This window comes from Podarcis melisellensis, assembly GCF_964234715.1.
Source record: "Podarcis melisellensis genome assembly, chromosome: 2".
In the NCBI taxonomy this organism is placed as follows: Eukaryota; Metazoa; Chordata; class Lepidosauria; order Squamata; family Lacertidae; genus Podarcis; species Podarcis melisellensis.
In genome coordinates, this window is record NC_138529.1 from 18096303 (window position 1) to 18103813 (window position 7511).

At 43.6% G+C, this 7511-nt stretch overlaps 1 long non-coding RNA gene across 1 annotated transcript in view; it reads right to left on the reverse strand.

The window, feature by feature from the left end:
* Positions 1–7511, reverse strand: part of LOC309363074 — a 674350-nt gene that overhangs the window by 310645 nt on the left and 356194 nt on the right. The gene's annotated exons all lie outside the window — the stretch shown is intronic.

Here is a 7511-nt window from a genome sequence, read left to right on the forward strand (position 1 = left end):
ATAGATAGATAGATGATAGATAGATAGATAGATAGATGATAGATAGATAGATAGATGATAGATAGATAGATAGATAGATAGATAGATAGATAGATAGATAGATAGATATAGATAGATAGATAGATAGATAGATAGATAGATAGATAGATAGATAGTTTGCTTCTGCCACACTCTGGATTCTAAGCAGTCCTGTTTTCACTTCATTTCCATCACCACTCACCACCGGAGTTTGCTATTAGAAGAAGTTGCGTCAAAAGGGAAAACATGCAAACAGGCTTCTACCCATCTGCTCAGTCGGAAATAAAACCGGTTCCCTCCTTCCTGCCTGACCTGCCATTTTACATAGTGCATTCCAAGTATGTCAGACTCTTCACAATCACACACACTCGTTTGTTTGTTTGCTTGTTTGTTTTGTATAACGCCCTATATCCATAGGTCTCAGGGCATTTCACAACACAAAGTTACAATATTAAAGCACAAAATACAGAATATAAATAATCAAATCAATCAACAATACACAGGTATACAAACTAGTAAAAAGCTAGTAAATACAGTGGTACCTCGGGTTACATACGCTTCAGGTTACATACTCCGCTAACCCAGAAATAATACCTCGGGTTAAGAACTTTGCTTCAGGATAAGAACAGAAATCGTGCTCCGGCGACGCAGCAGCAGCAGCAGGAGGCCCCATTAGCTAAAGTGGTGCTTCAGGTTAAGAACAGTTTCAGGTTAAGAACGGACCTCCGGAATGAATTAAGTACTTAACCTGACGTACCACTGTAAGTGAATCAAGATTATTATTATTATTATTTTTATACTGCTGACCAGGAATACTCTCCGATATCCAACATTTCACTGCCCCATTTGCAGCTGGCAAAATAAAAATTGGGGAGGAACATTTTGGTGAATGGGAGATTTAGGAAAAAATGTGGGCGTTGATAGTAATGGTGCTTCTCTGTATGACTGGTGGTCACTATTTTTTATTTCCCACAAATCCTACAGGAATGATACCAGACCACCACCAACTGCACAGAGGAGCATGGTCCTCAGTGATGAGGGGCTGGGGAACTCTTCCTCTCTAAATTCTGAGCCACAGATTTATTTTTGGGCTCAGCGACAGTGCGTTCAGGGCTCATGTCCGGTATTTTGGGGGCTCTTGGGCAAGCCATTGGACCCCATTAATCTGGAAGACATGGAGCTTGTATCCTCTCACATTACCTCTGGCTTCCTAAGCTGCTCTGATAAAGATCAGCACAGTGGTGCTCTTAGAGCAATATATTCTTCAGGACAGAACCGGTCCTACCATTAGGCAGAGTGAGGAGGCAGTGGATACTGGCAGACAAAGTGCTGGAGGGAAGAGATGCCTTGCATCCCATTAGCTAGTCAGTTTCCCCTTGGATGCAGTGGAAGATGCTGTCCTGTCACCTCCAGAGAAATGAGATTCAACAACTAATCTGGTCAGCTTCTGTATGTGCAATAAGTCAGTCAGTCAAGTTTATTGCTTATAGCCAAAGGCTGCTGCAATGTATACAATGTCATTCAATAAAATATATACTAGTTTGATACACAAACTTAAAACATTTACATTGACAAAACATGACCTAATCTGCACAAAGCTATAGAAACTCCTTAATATACAAATTGAAATATTAGACAATAAAATTCATAAGCTAAAATCATCGTAAAGGTAAAGGGACCCCTGACCATTAGGTTCAGTCGTGGCCGACTCTGGGGTTGCGGCGCTCATCTCGCTTTATTGGCCAAGGGAGCCGGCGTACAGCTTCTGGGTCATGTGGTCAGCATGACTAAGCTGCTTCTGGCAAATCAGAGCAGCGCACGGAAATGCCATTTACCTTCCCGCCGGAGCGGTACCTATTTATCTACTTGCACTTTGACGTGCTTTCGAACTGCTAGGTTGGCAGGAGCAGGGACCGAGCAACGGGAGCTCACCCCGTCACGGGGATTTGAACCGTCAACCTTCTGATCAGCAAGTCCTAGGCTCTGTGGTTTAACCCACAGCACCACCACCGTCCCACAGCTTGGTGTAGATGGGGTCAAATAAATTCATCTCCTTTACAGTTGATAGCTATATCGGCTATATAATTTTTTCTAATTTTCCTGGCGGCAGTTGCAAAAAATCCTACACGCCAGGTCACATACTTATCTATGTCTGCAAGGAGATAAAGAATCATGTCAGGAGGGTTCTGGCCAGGGGACCTTGTCGTTATGGGTGTCAAAAACTGTTTTCTTGCTTCATTATATAAGGGGCAGCGTAAAATATAATGCATAAGGTCCTCTAATTCAGGGCATCCCCTAATACAAACACGTTCATTTACTGGTACGCCTCTATGTCTCCCATCTGTATAAGCAGAGTTTATTGTATTTAATTGTAACTCTGTGAAAGCTTTCCGGAGTTGTACAAAAGTCAATGCACTGAAGTAAAACATATGTTCATGGGCCTCTCTAAGTTTAAAATATAATGGGCCGCACGTGGATCGGTACATGGAGATTAAGTCATTTTTAGTAGCCACTGCCCTTATGGTCCATTGAAGCCCTGGTCAGTTTTTTGAACTTTGATACTCTCTGGAGCTGGTCTCATATGCCATGCGGTTTCTAGTGCAAGGGCTTCAAATCATATCGATCTGCATTTTTGTCACGGCTGGCTGGCCTCAACGAGGAGAAAGAGGGAACGTGACTTGTTTGCCAAAATGGTTGCAAAAATCTTCATGGCAACATGGAAAGGGGAGGTGTTCACTCTTCCACAAGTAGCATAGGAAGTTTGGAATGGGAAATTCCCAGCAGGGGCCAGGAGGCAGAATTTAAAAAGGTCTGTGTGAAAGCAAGGAGCAAGTCTTTTATTTCTCACTACCCTGTCTGCCAGATGCAATAAAGTCAGTGCCTGGATTTAATAAACTCCCCCTTGTTATTAAGAAAACAAGGTCTCTTTTCCTGGAAAACTAACAAATCCAAGGATAGGGTGTAACTTTTCATAATCATGATTTGTTTCGAGTGCTTTGTGAGAATGCCAAAAGACCCTTTGAAATACCAAATGTTTTCCAATTAGGCAGACGTAAGGAGTCTGGAACCAATGCAGCTGACACTGGATTTAGGTGGCTTCAATTCTTCTTGAAAGAACAATGTTGGGTTGTTGTTCTCTTTTAATGAAATGAAACACCAGCTTTGCAAACTGTTACACAAAATAAGCCCCAGAGTAGGACCAAATCAAATTGAGGCCCCTGCTGTGGTGTAATTATGCAGGAATGGCTAGTTACCGGTAGTTCAAGGCAGATATGGCTAGTTAGTTCAAGGCAGCATTCAAACTTTAATCCCAGACTTTACCTCTTTGACTTCTCCTGCTTCATTGACTCTGTGTTGTTTATGGCAGGGATGGAGAACCTCCTTATGAAACAGCTGAGGGCCATGAGTTTTTATCCCTGATCTACAAGTAGCTACTAGGTCTACTTTTCTTCTTCTAAAACCCAGTCCTGTTCCAAGGCTATGTATACACACTTTAATAAAGCAAGCAAAAACAAACCTTCGTCCTCCTTTCTCATTGAGGTTTAAATCTCCACTTTTTGATCAAGTGGCCCCTTGCCCCCGTTTTCCTCATCCCCCTTGCCTTCATCACCCCATTCCTTTGGACTTGACCACCTATTCTTCCTCCTGGGCTCCTCTGCCTGAATCCAACTCTATCCTTTTGCACTTTGGCAGCACTTAAAGCTAATACTAGACTCCTAAAAAACCCCAGAATACTGCATGAGCCTACAGGTCTCAGCAACGATCACCTTGTGCAAGATTAATTTACCACACATAGGCAAGGTCTCTGAGCACATTGTGGCATCCCGACAATGGTTAGCCAGGTGTTCTTGAATGAAACCTATTATTCAGATTTCTTCCAATCTGGCTTCTGGATAGCGTGAATGTGACACAGATGATTCTTCTGCACTTCTCAGATGTGACTCATCTTTCTGAATGGAATTATTTACTAATTATTTACCTTTCCATGGAGGTGCAGGTTACAGCAACAGCCAAGACGACATTTTTCCACCTTCGCTGTATCAAGCAGTTGGTCCCTTACCTTTCCCACCCTGATCAGGCCACAGTGATCTATGTGACAGTCACCTCCAGGCTTGACTACTGTAATTTGCTCTACGTGGGGCTGCCCTTGAAGCTGTCCCAGAAACTCCAGCGGGTGCAGAATGCTGCAGCGAGGCTCCTCACAGGGTCTCTGCCATGGGAACATATTCACTCAGTGCTTTTCCAGCTGCACTGGCTCCCGGTGGAGTATAGGGTCAGGTTTAAGGTGCTGGTTTTGACCTTTAAAGCCCTTCACGGCCTACGACCCTCGTACCTACGGGACCACCTCTCCCGGTATGCCCCATGGAAGACCTTAAGGTCCATAAATAGCAACACCCTAGAGGTCCCGAGCCCTAAGGAAGTTAGATTAGCCTCAACCAGAGCCAGGGCTTTTTTGACACTGGCTCCGGCCTGGTGGAACGCTCTGTCTCATGAGACTAGGGCCCTGCGGGATCTGATTTCTTTCCGCAGGGCCTGTAAGACAGATTTGTTCCGCCTGGCCTTTGGCTTAGAATCAATTTGATTCCCTTCCCCTCTTTCTTTTTCCCTTTCTCCTCCTGTGATGAGGCTGCATTTAATGTTGAATTTTAATCTTGTTTTTTAAGTTGTATTTCAATCAACTTGCTTTTATTATTGGTTGTTAGCCGCCCTGAGCCCGGTCTTGGCTGGGGTATAAATAAAATTTATTATTATTATTACTATTATTACAATTATTTATTGTAAAGCTTCTAAGGTAGCTTTCAAATAACAACAATGCACATTTGAATACACAGCAATATCAACATATAAGGACAGTTGGCCAGAGGGAGAAAGAGGGACCCCAGTTGAAGCAGCCTGTGGTGATTTCTGTGCCTGCCCTTCCTTATCTCCTTCCCTTCCCACTGGGAGGCACTGTACCGCAGTGGCCTGAGTTATTCCTGTTGGATCAACTTCCCGGAGGTAGTGCTAGGGAACTGCTGTTCCACTTCATGACCCTTGAACTATAGGCTGTCACAAGTTCCCCTTTTTCAACATCTGCATCAGGGATGCCTGTGGCTTCTGAGACGCTGCTGCACTCCAGCTCCCATCATCCCTGACTACAGGCCATGTAGGCTGGGGGCCATGTAGCCCTTTTGGAGGGCTACAGTTTCCCCATCTCCAATCTAAATGAAAACTGCTGTGTGAGGCTGGAGGCTGCAAATGGTCAAACAAAGGCAGTTATGCACAGCACCAATTGGGCAGCACGTGTGTTGTCATGAACCCGTACCCCCCATTACATTTTAAAATGAGTTTTTCTTTTTAAGGTGAGCATAGTTAAATCAAGAACACAGAATTAAAATGGTGAACAACCTTCCCTAAAGCATAGGTGGGGAGCAAGAGTAATTGGTGTTTAAATCAGCAATACATATGTCAAGTACAGGGCAAAAGGAGAAAAATCCACTACAACTTCTGCTTTAATGTTTTGTGTGCATGCAGCTGAGCTCTCTCTGTGCATGTAACAACTCTGCAGAGTTAAGACGATGGGATCTAAAGACTCATGAATGGCATTACTGTGGCTTCCACTTCCCACCAGCGCCTCTTTCATCCTTTGTAAAGTCATTCTGGGAATTTGAAAGATGCTCAGTAATAATCTCTAGTGCAGCAGTCAGAGAAGAAATCTGGAATGGACTAATATGCTTACAGAAGCAGTGAGCACTTGGACTCTTTGGACCCTGGCCAAGAAGACCTGTGGCACACATTAAAGAGAAAAATATGTGTGGCATTTCATGTAGCCATAAAATATATAACCCATTAAAACCCAATCTTTTACCCAAGGGATACAATGCCATATGGAAACATGCTAATACTATTCTAATAAGGATAGTTTTGAGAGGTGCTCTGCTCTCTCGCTCTCTTTACATGTGGGTTGCTGTTGAATTGCCAAGCAACAGCTACTTCCACACTACATTAGCAACATAATCTTGCAGAACGTTCCCTGTAAAACTACAGATAAAACTAAACAGTCACAATCACAGCCATTGCAGAAGACTTTTAAAAAATGCAAGATAAGCAACCATGAAGTTCCCATCCAACACTATTAAAAAGCAACTGTTTGGTCTGATTGTTGAGCATGACTTAGAAGCCCTAGAATATCTCCCTCTATTCATTTAATTTTAGTTCTTTTCAGTTATTTGTATTTACAACACATTAAAGCAACTGAGGATCCTTACTGGCAGATAACAGACAAGAGTGCAAGACGAAAGCATAGCAAAGGCAATAATCTAGGCACAATATGGAAACATTTCAAGTACTTTATTCAAAACCTCAGTTTCCCTATTCAGATTGAATGCACAACACCTTCAGACTGGGAGTAATCACCACCCTTCAAACTGATGTCAGGGAAAGGAAAACTCTTGATTTCAACATCCAGAGAACCCTAGCAGAACTTAATAGCTATTTCAGCTGCAGGTGGGGAATCCTTGGAAAACGCTGAGCTCCGGTTGGCTTTCCTCTTAAACCAGGGGGCTGTAAATCATTGTTTCACATACAGCAAAAAAATGGATTATTTACTGGTGAAATGGGGATTCTAATCCATCCAAGTTATGTTGAGTACATAAGGAGGTGGCAGCAGCCACTTCAATGTAATCACTAAGTGTTTCACAGGTGTATTATCTCGTGTATGAAGCGTCAGCAGGGATGAGAAAAATGCACTGCTGGACAGGGGGCTAGGTCATGGTGAACAGGACTCTTCAAACCCCAGAGAAATACCTCTCCCGCCCCCCATATAGCTACTTCCTATGTTCAGGCTGGTCCTCCTAGCTCAAATGAAACCCATGGGACACACACTCCAAGGCAGGGAAAGAGAACCTCAGTGCACTCTGTACAGACTCAGAGGCACAATCTATATTGCAGCGTAGATTCATGGCTTTCAGAAAGAGGGCGGTGAGGCTGAACTCAGATCAAACCCAGAAACATATGAATCTCTAATAAGGCAGAAACAGAGCAGATATATCCTTCTCCTGCCCCTGCTTATAGTTACTACAGATGTTCAGGCTCCTTTTCCTGGCTCAAGTAAATCCCACGGAACGCCCACTACAAGATGGGGAAGGAGAACGTGAGTGCACCCTGCACATGCTCAGAGGCACCATCTTTCCTTCACATGTCGCAGGGCAGACCCTTTCAGAAAGAGGGTGGTGGAGCTTGAACTCAAGACATGCGTTAACCTCTAACAACAACAACAATGGGACAAACAGCAGAGGGGATGCCCTGTGCAGCAGCACCCCAACTTTTCGACCAAAGGGGAGGGCAGGATGGGCGTAGCAAGGGGGGTACAGCTGCCTCTATAAATCAAGTCTTTTTAAAAAATAATAATTTTATTGCATTTTCAATTTTATCATGATCAGAGTTTCATTACATAATTCAACAAACCCAAGCACTGCTCTAACAGAGCAGCGACCTCCCCTGGCCCTCTTTCT